This window comes from Macaca nemestrina, chromosome 12 (genome assembly GCF_043159975.1).
Source record: "Macaca nemestrina isolate mMacNem1 chromosome 12, mMacNem.hap1, whole genome shotgun sequence".
Classification (NCBI taxonomy): domain Eukaryota; kingdom Metazoa; phylum Chordata; class Mammalia; order Primates; family Cercopithecidae; genus Macaca; species Macaca nemestrina.
Window position 1 is genome coordinate 59,343,146 of NC_092136.1, and position 16,391 is coordinate 59,359,536.

Consider the following 16,391-nt stretch of genomic DNA (forward strand, 5'->3'; position numbering starts at 1 on the left):
TTAGACATGAAGTCTTTGCCCATGCCTATGTCCTGAATGGTACTACCTAGGATTTCTTCTAGGATTTTTATGGTATTAGGTCTAACATTTAAGTCTCTAATCCATCTTGAATTAATTTTCATATAAGGAGTAAGGAAAGGATCCAGTTTCAGCTTTCTACTTACGGCTAGCCAATTTTCCCAGCACCATTTATTAAATAGGGAATCCTTTCCCCATTTCTTGTTTCTCTCAGGTTTGTCAAAGATCAGATGGCTGTAGATGTGTGGTATTATTTCTGAGGACTCTGTTCTGTTCCATTGGTCTATATCTCTGTTTTGGTACCAGTACCATGCTGTTTTGGTTACTGTAGCTTTGTAGTATAGTTTGAAGTCAGGTAGCGTGATGCCTCCAGCTTTGTTCTTTTGACTTAGGATTGTCTTGGAGATGCGGGCTCTTTTTTGGTTCCATATGAACTTTAAAGCAGTTTTTTCCAATTCTGTGAAGAAACTCGTTGGTAGCTTGATGGGGATGGCATTGAATCTATAAATAACCTTGGGCAGTATGGCCATTTTCACGATATTGATTCTTCCTATCCATGAGCATGGTATCTTGAGGAGTATCTTTGTGGCGTTCTCTGTATTTCCTGGATTTGAATGTTGGCCTGCCCTACTAGGTTGGGGGAGTTCTCCTGGATGATATCCTGCACAGTGTTTTCCAACTTGGTTCCATTTTCCCTCTCACTTTCAGGCACCCCAATCAGACGTAGATTTGGTCTTTTTACATAATCCCATACTTCTTGCAGGCTTTGTTCATTCCTTTTTCTTCTTTTTTCTTTTGGTTTCTCTTCTCGCTTCATTTCATTCATTTGAGCCTCAATCACTGACACTCTTTCTTCCAGTTGATCGAGTCAGTTACTGAAGCTTGTGCATTTGTCACGTATTTCTCGTGTCATGGTTTTCATCTCTTTCATTTCGTTTATGATCTTCTCTGCATTAATTACTCTAGCCATCAATTCTTCCACTTTTTTTTCAAGATTTTTAGTTTCTTTGCACTGGGTACGTAATTCCTCCTTTAGCTCTGAGAAGTTTGATGGACTGAAGCCTTCTTCTCTCATCTCGTCAAAGTCATTCTCCATCCAGCTTTGATCCGTTGCTGGCGATGAGCTGCGCTCCTTTGCCGGGGGAGATGCGCTCTTATTTTTTGAATTTCCAGCTTTTCTGCCCTGCTTTTTCCCCATCTTTGTGCTTTTATCTGCCTCTGGTCTTTGATGATGGTGACGTACTGATGGGGTTTTGATGTGGGTGTCCTTCCTGTTTGATAGTTTTCCTTCTAACAGTCAGGACCCTCAGCTGTAGGTCTGTTGGAGATTGCTTGAGGTCCACTCCAGACCCTGTTTGCCTGGGTATCAGCAGCAGAGGCTGCAGAAGATAGAATATTTCTAAACAGCGAGTGTACCTGTCTGATTCTTGCTTTGGAAGCTTCCTCTCAGTGGTGTACTCCACCCTGTGAGGTGTGGGGTATCAGACTGCCCCTAGTGGGGGATGTCTCCCAGTTAGGCTGCTCAGGGGTCAGGGACCCACTTGAGCAGGGAGTCTGTCCCTTCTCAGATCTCAACCTCCGTGTTGGGAGATCCACTGCTCTCTTCAAAGCTGTCAGACAGAGTCGTTTGCGTCTGCAGAGTTTTCTGCTGCTTTTGTTGTTGTATAGTTGTGCCCTGTCCCCAGAGGTGGAGTCTACAGAGATAGGCAGGTTTCCTTGAGCTGCTGTGAGCTCCACCCAGTTCGAGCTTCCCAGCGGCTATGTTTACCTACTTAAGCCTCGGCAATGGCGGGCGCCCCTCCCCCAGCCTCGCTGCTGCCTTGCCGGTAGATCACAGACTGCTGTGCTAGCAATGAGGGAGGCTCCGTGGGTGTGGGACCCTCCCGGCCAGGTGTGGGGTATGATCTCCTGGTGTGCCTGTTTGCTTAAAGCGCAGTATTGGGGTGGGAGTTACCCGATTTTCCAGGTGTTGTGTGTCTCAGTTCCCCTGGCTAGGAAAAGGGATTCCCTTCCCCCTTGCGCTTCCCAGGTGAGGCAATGCCTCGCCCTGCTTCAGCTCTCGCTGGTCGGGCTGCAGCAGCTGACCAGCACCGATCGTCCGGCACTCCCCAGTGAGATGAACCCAGTACCTCAGTTGAAAATGCAGAAATCACCGGTCTTCTGTGTCGCTCGCGCTGGGAGTTGGAGACTGGAGCTGTTCCTATTCGGCCATCTTGCTCCGCCCCCCTTTTTTTTTTTTTTTTTTTAAGATGGAGTCTCGCTCTGTCACCCAGGCTGGAGTGCTCCTCCTTCCTTCCATCATGATTGTGAGACTGCCCCCCCCCAGTCATGTGGAATAATAAGTCCAATAAACCTCTTTCTTTTGTAAATTGCCCAGTCTTGGGTGTGTCTTTATCAGCAGTGTGAAAACAGAATAATACAGTAAACTGGTACCAGTAGAGTGGGGTGTTGCTGAAAAGATACCTGAAAATGTGAAAACAATTTTGGAACGGTGTAACAGGCAGAGGTTGGAACAGTTTGGAGGGCTCAGAAGAAGGTAGAAAAATGTGGGAAAGTTTGGGACTTCCTAGAGACTTGTTGAATGGCTTTGACCAATTCTTCCTAGAGACTTGTTGAGTGGCACAATCTCGGCTCACTGCAAGCTCCACCTCCCAGGTTCATGCCATTCTCCTGTCTCAGCCTCCCGAGTAGTTGGGAATACAGGCACCCACCACCATGCCTGGCTAATTTTTTTGTATTTTTAGTAGAGATGGGGTTTCACCATGTTAGCCAGGATGGTCTCGATCTCCTGACCTCGTGATCCGCCTGCCTCAGTCTCCCAGAGTGCTGGGATTACAGGCATGAGTCACCATGCCCGTCCTACACTGACTCTTTTATTCAGACACTAGGGCTGTTTTGTGGTCATTGAGTATCACTGTTTTCTTCAAATCTTCAAGCATGTCCTTCTTTTGGATTTTGGCCCATGAGTTGGGGATTTTACCTTTACCTATCATTTTTTTCTGATATTTATATTCTAGCTTTGATCTGAAGTGAGAAAAGCCATTCCCAAGATGGCTGGGTGGAAGAATCTGGAGTGATGCTCCAAGTGGCATAATCCCCTCCTGCCTTTTGATACTTCTTATATGGGATTTTTCCACCATTGCTCAAAACCAATGAACAATCACTTGCTACAAAACTAGTAAAGCAATCAATGACAGAATGGCCTGTTTTACACCACTCCTCTCCATAGACAGCCTGAGGTCAGAGGAAGGGAACACCATGGTCTCCGTGTGTAGGAATTGTGTTTGTACAAATTGCTCCACAGCAGGGACACTGTTTCCAGCAGCCACAGAGATGTTCAGAGAGCATTTTCTCAATTTTAGAAACCATTACTTTCATACGCATACTTGAATAATGCTGCTCTATTCTCTTCATTGTGAGATCCAAAGTTGCACTCATGTCTTCTCTGAGAAACTCAGTATCTTTTATCTCCTGGTGTTTAATCCTTGTCAAGTCTCTCTGTGAAAAGATCAAGTTGTTCCCCAGGTGATCACAGAACAAATCCAACCATCCAGTGCTGCTTTTATCTTTACCTACTGATGTGAATTCATGAAGGGCAGAGAGGATGCTATTATTAATGTCAGCTAAACTTTTCTCAAAAAAATCTTCATTTTTTTTCCTGCATTGTCTAAACTGTATCTCTTTCTATTGATTTTGATGTAATTCCTTAAAAAGCTATTCTTATTATGAAAGTATTGCCAATAATGATCAAAGTTTTCTTCTTCTCCCAGAGAGATGAGAATGTGTTTCTCCAGGTTAGTTCTGTTTCCACTGAATGCAGGGCACGTAGCTCACATGCCCCCACAATTTTAATGGTTATTTTTTCCCCATATGATGGTAGAGACAGCAAGAATAAGCTTGTGCCACACAAAATCATAAGTGTTTTGCTGGCGGCTTCTTCTTGACAGGAAATCTTAAACCTCATGAAGAAATCATTTTTCTTGCTTTCTAGATAGTACAGGATCATTTGCTCTCTTGAATGCCCTGTGCATTTCTTTACAATTCTCTGTTGCTCATTAGAATAAACACAAACATAAGCTGATAATATATTTATTTTTAAATGTGTATCTTTCCAGAGTAGATGCAGATTTCACTTCTTCCTCTATTGTCTTTAGAATTTTCTGGAAATATTTTGGATTGTAATCACACTGTTTTTTCCAGATATTGTTAATAGTTTTATTAAATCTTGAAACAATGTGATCAGTAGTCATATTCACGAACTCTTTCTCAAAGATGATTAATGTCATTTACCTGTAATTTTTTTCTGATGATTAATGTCATTGAAAAAGAGATCATGAATATGACTACTGATCACATTGTTTCAAGATTAAGTTGGGGGCGGAGCAAGATGGCCAAATAAGAACAGCTCCAGTCTCCAACTCCCAGTGCGAGCGACACAGAAGACCGGTGATTTCTGCATTTTCAACTGAGGTACTGGGTTCTTCTCACTAGGGAGTGCCAGACAATCGGTGCTGGTCAGCTGCTGCAGCCCGACCAGCGAGAGCTGAAGCAGGGCGAGGCATCCCTCACCTGGGAAGTGCAAGGGGGAAGGGAATCCCTTTTCCTAGCCAGGGGAACTGAGACACACAACACCTGGAAAATCGGGTAACTCCCACCCCAATACTGAGCTTTAAGCAAACGGGCACACCAGGAGATTGTATCCCACACCTGGCCGGGAGGGTCCCACACCCACGGAGCCTCCCTCATTGCTAGCACAGCAGTCTGTGATCTACCGGCAAGGCAGCAGCCAGGCTGGGGGAGGGGCGCCCGCCATTGCTGAGGCTTAAGTAGGTAAACAAAGCTGCTGGGAAGCTCGAACTGGGTGGAGCTCACAGCAGCTCAAGGAAACCTGCCTGTCTCTGTAGACTCCACCTCTGGGGACAGGGCACAACTAAACAACAGCAAAAGCAGCAGAAACCTCTGCAAACCCAAACGACTCTGTCTGACAGCTTTGAAGAGAGCAGTGGATCTCCCAACACGGAGGTTGAGATCTGAGAAGGGACAGACTGCCTGTTCAAGTGGGTCCCTGACCCCTGGGTAGCCTAACCGGGAGACATCCCCCACTAGGGGCAGTCTGACACCCCACACCTCACAGGGTGGAGTACACCCCTGAGAGGAAGCTTCCAAAGCAAGAATCAGACAGGTACACTCGCTGTTCAGAAATATTCTATCTTCTGCAGCCTCTGCTGCTGACACCCAGGCAAACAGGGTCTGGAGTGGACCTCAGGCAATCTCTAACAGATCTACAGCTGAGGTTCCTGACTGTTAGAAGGAAAACTATCAAACAGGAAGGACACCCACATCAAAACCCCATCAGTACGTCACCATCATCAAAGACCAGAGGCAGAGAAAACCACAAAGATGGGGAAAAAGCAGGGCAGAAAAGCTGGAAATTCAAAAAATAAGAGCACATCTCCCCCGGCAAAGGAGCGCAGCTCATCGCCAGCAACGGATCAAAGCTTGACGGAGAATGACTTTGATGAGATGAGAGAAGAAGGCTTCAGTCCATCAAACTTCTCAGAGCTAAAGGAGGAATTACGTACCCAGCGCAAAGAAACTAAAAATCTTGAAAAAAAAAGTGGAAGAATTGATGGCTAGAGTAATTAATGCAGAGAAGGTCATAAACGAAATGAAAGAGATAATACGTGACAAATGCACAAGCTTCAGTAACCGACTCGATCAACTGGAAGAAAGAGTATCAGCAATTGAGGATCAAATGAACGAAATGATGTGAGAAGAGAAACCAAAAGAAAAAAGAAGAAAAAGAAATGAACAAAGCCTGCAAGAAGTATGGGATTATGTAAAAAGACCAAATCTATGTCTGATTGGGGTGCCTGAAAGTGAGGGGGAAAATGGAATCAAGTTGGAAAATACTCTTCAGGATATCATCCAGGAGAACTTCCCCAACCTAGTGGGGCAGGCCAACATTCAAATTCAGGAAATACAGAGAATGCCACAAAGATACTCCTCTAGAAGAGCAACTCCAAGACACATAATTGCCAGATTCACCAAAGTTGAAATGAAGGAAAAATTGTTAAGGGCAGCCAGAGAGAAAGGTCGGGTTACCCACAAAGGGAAGCCCATCAGACTAACAGCAGATCTCTCGGCAGAAACTCTACAAGACAGAAGAGAGTGGGGGCCAATATAAAACATTCTTAAAGAAAAGAATTTTCAGCCGGGCGCGGTGGCTCAAGCCTGTAATCCCAGCACTTTGGGAGGCTGAGACGGGCGGATCACAAGGTCAGGAGATCGAGACCATCCTGGCTAACACGGTGAAACCCCGTCTCTACTAAAAAATACAAAAAACTAGCCGGACGAGGTGGCGGGCGCCTGTGGTGCCAGCTACTCCGGAGGCTGAGGCAGGAGAATGGCATAAACCCAGGAGGCGGAGCTTGCAGTGAGCTGAGATCCGGCCACTGCACTCCAGCCTGGGTGACAGAGCCAGACTCAGTCTCAAAAAAAAAAAAAAAAAAAAGAAAAGAAAAGAATTTTCAACCCAGAATTTCATATCCAGCCAAACTAAGTTTCATAAGTGAAGGAGAAATAAAATCCTTTACAGATAAGCAAATGCTTAGAGATTTTGTCACCACTAGGCCTGCCTTACAAGAGACTCTGAAGCAAGCACTAAACATGGAAAGGAACAACCGGTACCAGCCATTGCAAAAACAAGTCAAAATGTAAAGACCATCGAGGCTAGGAAGAAACTGCATCAACTAACTAGCAAAATAACCAGTTAATATCATAATGGCAGGAGCAAGTTCACACATAACAATATTAACCTTAAATGTAAATGGACTAAATGCTCCAATTAAAAGACATAGACTGGCAAACTGGATAAAGAGTCAAGACCCATCAGTTTGCTGTATTCAGGAGACCCATCTCACATGGAGAGACATACATAGGCTCAAATAAAGGGATAGGGGAAGATTTACCAAGCAAATGGAGAACAAAAAAAAGCAGGGGTTGCAATACTAGTCTCTGATAAAATAGACTTTAAACCATCAAAGATCAAAAGAGACAAAGAAGGCCATTACATAATGGTAAAGGGATCAATTCAACAGGAAGAGCTAACTGTCCTAAATATATATGCATCCAATACAGGAGCACCCAGATTCATAAAGCAAATCCTTAGAGACTTACAAAGAGACTTAGACTCCCATACAATAATAATGGGAGACTTCAACACTCCACTGTCAACATTAGACAGATCAACGAGACAGAAAGTTAACAAGGATATCCAGGAATTGAACTCATCTCTGCAGAAAGCAGGCCTAATAGACATCTATAGAACTCTCCAACCCAAATCAACAGAATATACATACTTCTCAGCACCACATCACACTTATTCCAAAATTGACCACATAATTGGAAGTAAAGCACTCCTCAGCAAATGTACAAGAACAGAAATTATAACACACTGTCTCTCAGACCACAGTGCAATCAAACTAGAACTCAGGACTAAGAAACTCAATCAAAACCGCTCAACTACATGGAAACTGAACAACCTGCTCCTGAATGACTACTGGGTACATAACGAAATGAAGGCAGAAATAAAGATGTTCTTTGAAACCAATGAGAACAAAGATACAACATACCAGAATCTCTGGGACACATTTAAAGCAGTGTGTAGAGGGAAATTTATAGCACCAAATGCCCACAAGAGAAAGCAGGAAATATCTAAAATAGACACTCTAACATCATAATTAAAAGAACTAGAGAAGCAAGAGCAAACACATTCAAAAGCTAGCAGAAGGCAAGAAATAACTAAGATCAGAGCAGAACTGAAGGAGATAGAGACACAAAAAACCCTCCAAAAAATCAATGAATCCAGGAGTTGGTTTTTTGAAAAGATCAACAAAATTGACAGACCGCTACTAAGACTAATAAAGAAGAAAAGCGAGAAGAATCAAATAGATGCAATAAAAAATGATAAAGGGGATATCACCACCGACCCCACAGAAATACAAACTACCATCAGAGAATACTATAAACACCTCTATGCAAATAAACTAGAAAACCTAGAAGAAATGGATAATTTCCTGGACACTTACACTCTTCCAAGACTAAACCAGGAAGAAGTTGAATCCCTGAATAGACCAATAGCAGGCTCTGAAATTGAGGCAATAATTAATAGCCTACCAACGAAAAAAAGTCCAGGACCAGATGGATTCACAGCTGAATTCTACCAGAGGTACAAGGAGGAGCTGGTACCATTCCTTCTGAAACTATTCCAATCAATAGAAAAAGAGGGAATCCTCCCTAACTCATTTTATGAGGCCAACATCATCCTGATACCAAAGCCTAACAGAGACACAACAAAAAAAGAGAATTTTAGACCAATATCCCTGATGAATATTGATGCAAAAATCCTCAATAAAATACTGGCAAACCAGATTCAGCAGCACATCAAAAAGCTTATCCACCATGATGAAGTTGGCTTCATCCGTGGGATGCAAGGCTGGTTCAACATTCACAAATCAATAAACATAATCCAGCATATAAACAGAACCAAAGACAAAAACCACATGATTATCTCAATTGATGCAGAAAAGGCTTTTCACAAAATTCAACAGCCCTTCATGCTAAAAACGCTCAATAAATTTGGTATTGGTGGAACGTACCTCAAAATAATAAGAGCTATTTATGACAAACCCACAGCCAATATCATACTGAATGGGCAAAAACTGGACAAATTCCCTTTGAAAACTGGCACAACACAGGGATGCCCTCTCTCACCACTCCTATTCAACATAGTGTTGGAAGTTCTGGGTAGGGCAATCAGGCAAGAGAAAGAAATCAAGGGTATTCAGTTAGGAAAAGAAGAAGTCAAATTGTCCCTGTTTGCAGATGACATGATTGTATATTTAGAAAACCCCATTGTCTCAGCCCAAAATCTCCTTAAACTGATAAGCAACTTCAGCAAAGTCTCAGGATACAAAATTAATGTGCAAAAATCACAAGCATTCTTATACACCAGTAACAGACAAACAGAGAGCCAAATCAGGAATGAACTTCCATTCACAATCGCTTCAAAGAGAATAAAATATCTAGGAATCCAACTTACAAGGGATGTAAAGGACCTCTTCAAGGAGAACTACAAACCACTGCTCAGTGAAATAAAAGAGGACACAAACAAATGGAAGAACATACCACGCTCATGGATAGGAAGAATCAATATCGTGAAAATGGCCATACTGCCCAAGGTAATTTATAGATTCAATGCCATTCCCATCAAGCTACCAACGAGTTTCTTCACAGAATTGGAAAAAACTGCTTTAAAGTTCATATGGAACCAAAAAAGAGCCCACATCTCCAAGACAATCCTAAGTCAAAAGAACAAAGCTGGAGGCATCACACTACCTGACTTCAAACTATACTACAAGGCTACAGTAACCAAAACAGCATGGTACTGGGACCAAAACAGAGATATAGACCAATGGAACAGAACCGAGTCCTCAGAAACAATACCACACATCTACAGCCATCTGATCTTTGACAAACCGGAGATAAACAAGAAATGGGGAAAGGATTCCCTATTTAATAAATGGTGCTGGGAAAATTGGCTAGCCATAAGGAGAAAGCTGAAACTGGATCTTTTCCTTACTCCTTATATGAAAATTAATTCAAGATGGATTAGAGACTTAAATATTAGACCTAATACCATAAAAATCCTAGAAGAAATCCTAGGTAGTACCATTCAGGACATACCCATGGGCAAAGACTTCATGTCTAAAACACCAAAAGCAACGGCAGCAAAAGCCAAAATTGACAAATGGGATCTAATTAAACTAAAGAGCTTCTGCACAGCAAAAGAAACTCCCATCAGAGTGAACAGGCAACCTACAGAACGGGAGAAAATTTTTGCAATCTACTCATCTGACAAAGGGCTAATATCCAGAACCTACAAAGAACTCAAACAAATTTACAAGAAAAAAACAAACAACCCCATCAAAAAGTGGGCAAAGGATATGAACAGACATTTCTCAAAAGAAGACATTCAGACAGCCAACAGACACATGAAAAAATGCTCATCATCACTGGCCATCAGAGAAATGCAAATCAAAACCACAATGAGATACCTTCTCACACCAGTTAGAATGGCGATCATTAAAAAGTCAGGAAACAACAGGTGCTGGAGAGGATGTGGACAAATAGGAACACTTTTACACTGTTGGTGGGACTGCAAACTAGTTCAACCATTATGGAAAACAGTATGGCGATTCCTCAAAGATCTAGAACTAGATGTACCATATGACCCAGCCATCCCATTACTGGGTATATATCCAAAGGATTATAAATCATGCTGCTATAAAGACACATGCACATGTATGTTTATTGCGGCACTATTCACAATAGCAAAGACTTGGAATCAACCCAAATGTCCATCAGTGACAGACTGGATGAAGAAAATGTGGCACATATACACCATGGAATACTATGCAGCCATCAAAAAGGATGAGTTTGTGTCCTTTGTAGGGACATGGATGCAGCTGGAAACCATCATTCTTAGCAAACTATCACAAGAACAGAAAACCAAACACCGCATGTTCTCACTCATAGGTGGGAACTGAACAATGAGATCACTTGGACTCGGGAAGGGGAACATCACATACCGGGGCCTATCATGGGGAGGGGGGAGGGGGAGGGATTGCATTGGGAGTTATATCTGATGTAAATGAGGAGTTGATGGGTTGTGACGAGTTGATGGGTGCAGCACACCAACATGGCACAAGTATACATATGTAACAAACCTGCACATTATGCACATGTACCCTAGAACTTAAAGTATAATAATAATAATAAATAAATAAATAAAAGAAAAAAAGCAGGCAGGTAAACAGCCAAAAAAAAAAAAAGATTAAGTTATATTCTTATTCAATTTGACATGTTTGTCATAATTGATTTGAAACTTCTCTGCAGAATTTCTTGTCAGTATGTCCAAGACATCCATCTCATGTTTTAAATACTCTGAAAGGATGTTTTCAGAATTCAAATCAGTGTCTGGCTCTACGACTTTAGGAAGAATTGTGAACACATCACAGACCCTTTTTTCCAATATTGATTGAATTTCTCATGGAAGTCTTCCTCATTCAACTTTTTAGCCTTTACAATTAAAGCCAATTTTTTGCTCCTTTCCAATGATTTGTTTTATAATCTCCCTTTTTCTCATCCAGCTTTTCTTAAATTTTTTAAAAAACTAATAAGTTCACTGGCTTTTCTTTTGCTGTCTGAAAGAAGTTGCTTTTTAAGGATTATTAGCTTATTTTCAAAATTGAACTCATTTTTCAAAATTGAGCTTATATTTCCATTGAACTTATATTTCATTCTCTTAGTCTTCATTAAAATGTGTTTCAAGTTCTTGCTTCATGGCTTCATATTATTCTGTAACTGGAGCCTCAAATGTGCTTGTTTCGAGTGTGTGAATTTTTCTATTCTGAATCTGGTTGATCAGCTGGTTCTGTAAGCCCAGCACACGATTCTTCAGCTCCCAGGTCCAGTGGTTATACATGGTTTCCAGTTTGCTCATGACCATGACTTCTTGGACGTTTCTGAAACCAAAAATAAAGTTCTCATGTACCAAATCTCTCCACACCTTTCAGGTGTGTGCTAGACTTCATTGTGGATGTTCTCAATATTGATGGGCTTTTTAGTTGCCAAGGTGAGTTGCAATTTGATAGCCTGATTTTGGCATTTCCTTTTACATAGAATCAGTTGGAGAAATTTCTATCCAACTAGAAATATGTCAAATTAAGAACAGGAACAATGAATATCATTCTTATTACTGCTATGCAATCTGGGAATATTTATAACTTCTCTCATCTTTGTCAATATACTTTTAAGGTTCTTGGACTTCAAAAACTGCTGCCTTGCCCAATGGAAATAATATAACTTCAAAAATAATCCTGAAATTCTGAATGCTTGCCTTATTGAGAAATTATTGCATCTATCTTAAATTTACAATGGATATCTCTGTGTTTTTAAATGGTATGGACACTTAAGAATATCAAATCAGAAGTGTATTTTTTACCTTTCTTCTTAAAATGCAAAGAACAAATAAATGACTCTTACTCTCTTAGTGCTTGTGTTTAATAAAGGACTTGAGTTTTAGAAATTTTAGTCAATGGAGGGATGTAGAAAAAGAGTTAGCATCAGATGTTGCAAAAAAAAAAAAAAAAAAAAAAAGATGCTCACACACAGAAGTCACATGTTACCTTAGTGGGCTTCATTTTTCTCACTGTCAGGGCAGGAACAGATGGGAATTTTGATAAAATAATCGCTGAAACTGAGTGTTTCCTCTTTTTTCTGTAAAGCTCTGAGTTTATCGTGCTTTGGGGCCTAATCACTATTCACCCTATTTAATTAAGAAACTATGAAATGTTAATGCAATATAAAGGGCTATTATCCTCAGAGATGAAAGGCAAATAAGGGAGCTGATGTGCAGGCATCTCTGTCCATTAGAGATAAGAAAAATGAGAGCTTTGGTTTAGATGGGCAGTTGCAGAGGCAACCATGGTTTCTTCTCTATGAGACCACATAGTGTCATGGGAAGAAAGCTAGACTTAGAGTTCTCCATCTGCTCCTTACTACCTGTATGATCTTGGGTTTGCCATCTATCTCCTGAGATTATTTTTCTTTTTCCTATCTTGAAAATGGCCATTACCCAAACCATTTCTCATTAAGATGATCAACTGACATATTTTAGTTTTCCATTGCTGCATAACTAATTACCACAAACTTAGAGGTTTGAAATGGCACACATTTATTATTTTGTAGTTTCTGTAAGCCAGAAGTCTGGGCAAAGTACAGCTATGTTCTCTACTTTAGGATGTCACCAGATTGTAATCTAGCGTTGACTGAGATCATGGTCTCATCAAGGATTTGACTGGAGCTCTGGTTTGAGTGTTTGTCTATTCTAAACTAATGTTGAAATTTAGTTCCTGTTATGGGGGTGTTAGAAGACGGAGGTTTTGGGAGGTGAGAGGGCCATGAGGGTTCTTCCCTCATAGATAGAATTAACACTGTTATAAAAGGGTGATTTCAGCCCTCTTTTGCCTCTTTGCTCCTCTGCCATGTAAGGACATGGTGTTCCCAATGTAAACAAGATCCAGTTCCCATATGAACTGTGAACATATGGTGTTCACAAGAAAGCATAAACAGGCTCCCTTTTAATCAGCAGATTTAGAAACAAAAAACAAATACGAAAGTAAAACCTTAGAGCAGGAAGTTTTGCACTGCTCTAAGGATAAACTCAGTTTTCTGTCTCACATAAAGAGCCAAAGCCTGGGGTGAAGCTGTGTGTCGGCAGCCCCAGCCCCAGAAAAGGAACCTACTCTCCATGCACATCTCTCTGGAGCAACCTGAAGACAGGAGCTTGGCCTCAGGACAGGTAGGTGAAGAACAGAGGAAACAGAGCAGACAGAGGTACAGCAACAGACCCAGAAACTAAAGTAGAAAAAGAAATTGATGTAAATAAACATAGGAAGCAGTCAGACACAAGGAGATTAAGACATGCTGGGAATACAAATGTGGATTTGGCATTGTCATTAATAGAGCACACTAATGTCCAATATGAGGCATTTAAGGGAAGAGAGTGAGCCAGATGGTAGGAAAAGAAAAAAGAGTGGTTCCAAAAAGCTACAAATCTGGGAGAAGGAGTATATAATTGAAGCAGACAAAAAACATTTTGGTAACTTTTATTATCAAATAAAAACAAACAATATTTAGGTAAAGAGGGACTTTATTCAAAAGAATCATTACAACAAGAGGAAGGAGAGTATTGCAATAGGGAGAAGAATCCAACCACAAGAGCTATAAGCATCTCAAAGACCAGAGAGAAAAAGATTTCCTTTTATGGTGAAGGATCAACAAAGCTGGAAAGATACCAGTATGGGGATAGGGAAATAACCGTGAAATGTTTTACCCAAGGTCAGCTGATTCTTAGAAGAGTCATTAAGGAGGGTTGTATGCTGGATCAGAAGAAGGGTAGATCAAAACTCACGAGCTTGGAAGAGGAAGAGAAATCTAACTGATATTCGGTCAAGTTAATAATCACTTTGTTCCTACTGTCCAGTGAGGATAAACAGTTCAGCTAATCTTTTATAAAGCCGAGAATGAGAATTTAAAAAGTCTGTGTCTGGCCTATCATGAAAAAAAAAGAGACATAAGTCTCATCTAAGTCATATGGGGAAGAGTGGTTTTTTGCAATAATCCCTTTCTCAGAACACCAAAAAGTGGATGGATTTCCTTAACCATAACTGTTTTCCAGGAACAAAGGGCTCAAATAAAAAGGTTTCACATTGTTAATTTGACTCATTTGAATAATAGCAAGTATTGCAAACACAGAAAAGAGAGTTACTAACTGGACCTGGAAAATTAATGAAGCTTCACAAATAAAGAGAAACATGAATTGGGTCAGGAGTATAAAATCCTAGGGAGAGAAAGTAGGGAAGGGTTCATATAGTGAAATATGCAGAGTCAAGAAACACCTTGAGGTCCTTGAGGTGGAGGGAAGATGGCTGATGTGGCACTTAAGGGAAGAGAGTGAGCCAGATGTAGGAAAAGGGAAAAGAGTGGTTATAAAAAGGAATTACAGAGGTTAATTGCTGCCAGATTATGAGGGGTCTTAAAGGCCAGGGTCACGTAGTTTTGATTGTATCTTAAAACAGTGTAAGATTTCAAAAGTTTGTAAACAAAGAAACAAATGATTTAAATATGATTTTCAGGATGGAATGTAGAAAATAGATCACAAGAGGAGTGAGAAAATAGATTCAAGGGCTACTCTTACAGAATAGGCAAATAGGGCTCACTAATGTCCAATATGTAATGGGTATTCAACAGGAAGCAAAATTATGAGGGAAGAACTAGGAGAACCAAGCTTCCACAACATAAAAGTTTTCTGCTTCACCAGTTCACCATCAAAACTAAGTGGATTTCCTTTATCAAAAATTTTCCTAGAAGAAGATGTGACCAAAAGGCTAGAGCCAGGAATTTAGAATGAGTTTTTAATTGAATAAACCATTCTACATAGTTAATCCAACAAGTCCAAAGAACAACTCCAAATCCAAAGGAATACTAAGATATAGGGTAGGTGTCAGAGTCTGAGGCAAACTAAAATTTGGTAGAAACTAGAAAAAGCAAGAAGGGCCTAAAGCATTACATAGTTAACAGCAGAGAAAGCATCTCCTCAAAGAGGTACACTCTAACCACACAATCTAAAGTAGTCTTAAGTTACCTTTAATCCCATTACTTCCTTAATTCTTTCTTAGCACTTAAAAAAATCTGAAAATATTATCACTTATTCATACATTTACAAGTTCACGATCCTTCCTCTATTAAAATGTGAACTCTGTAAGGGTAGGGATCTAATCTATTCATCAGTCAACCCACAGCACCTAGAACTTTTCTCAACACACTGAAAGCCCTCAACAAATATGTGTGAAGGCTGGGCATGGTGGCTCATGCCTGTAATTCCAGCACTTTGGGAGGCCAAGGTGGGTGGATCACCTGAGATCAGGACTTTGAGACCAGCCTGGCCAACATGGCAAAACACCGTTTCCACTAAAACTACAAAAATTAGCCAGGTGTGGTGGCGGAACCTATAATCCCAGCTACTCGGGAGGCTGAGGCAGGAAAATCCCTTTAACTCAGGAGGCGGAGGTTGCAGTGAGCCAAGATCAAGATCATGCCACTTCGCTCCAGCCTGGACAAAAGAGTAAAACTCCGTCTCAAAAAAAAAAAAGTGTAAAACAAATTCTGGGATTTTTAGCTTATCTTTGATAAATCTCTAATTCATGTTACTTTGTGATCAATTTCACTTAAAGGAATTTTTCATGATGGATACAAGAAAGGAGAGGCCGTCAACAAAGACAGGTCCTTAGAATTAACAGGATGGAAATATTGTAGAGACATCTAACTTGGTAATTTGAATGTGATCATCAGGCTTATAGAGAACTTTTAAAGAAAAAGATGTAGGTAGAAGTGAGACTAAACGATGAGAAGTAGATGGAATGAATTCATCAATTCATTTCATCAACAAACATTTATTGAGCCAGATATGCTGAATTGAAATACTTTTTTGAGAAATCTAGAAACAATGAAAATATAAAGAAAGTAAAAATTTATAGAACAGGCAGGAACCAGTTTGCATTTAAGTAGTATGGGAAGCCTTGAGCATGTTTTCTTGTCCAGAGTGAAGCAACCAAGAAAGTAAGATGCTCAAAATACCTTAGACTCAAGAGATAGAAAGCAAGACCCTAGAGGAGGTAAGTAGGAGCAGGATTTCAAGGACAGAGTTAGTTGGTATTGCACAGAGATTAAGGACACTTCTTCCTTGG

General features: G+C 40.7%; 1 pseudogene; it reads right to left on the reverse strand.

Moving 5' to 3' along the window:
• Positions 1–2,397: 2,397 nt before the first annotated feature.
• Positions 2,398–16,391, reverse strand: part of LOC105488786 (interferon-induced very large GTPase 1-like) — a 28,442-nt pseudogene continuing 14,448 nt past the window's right edge.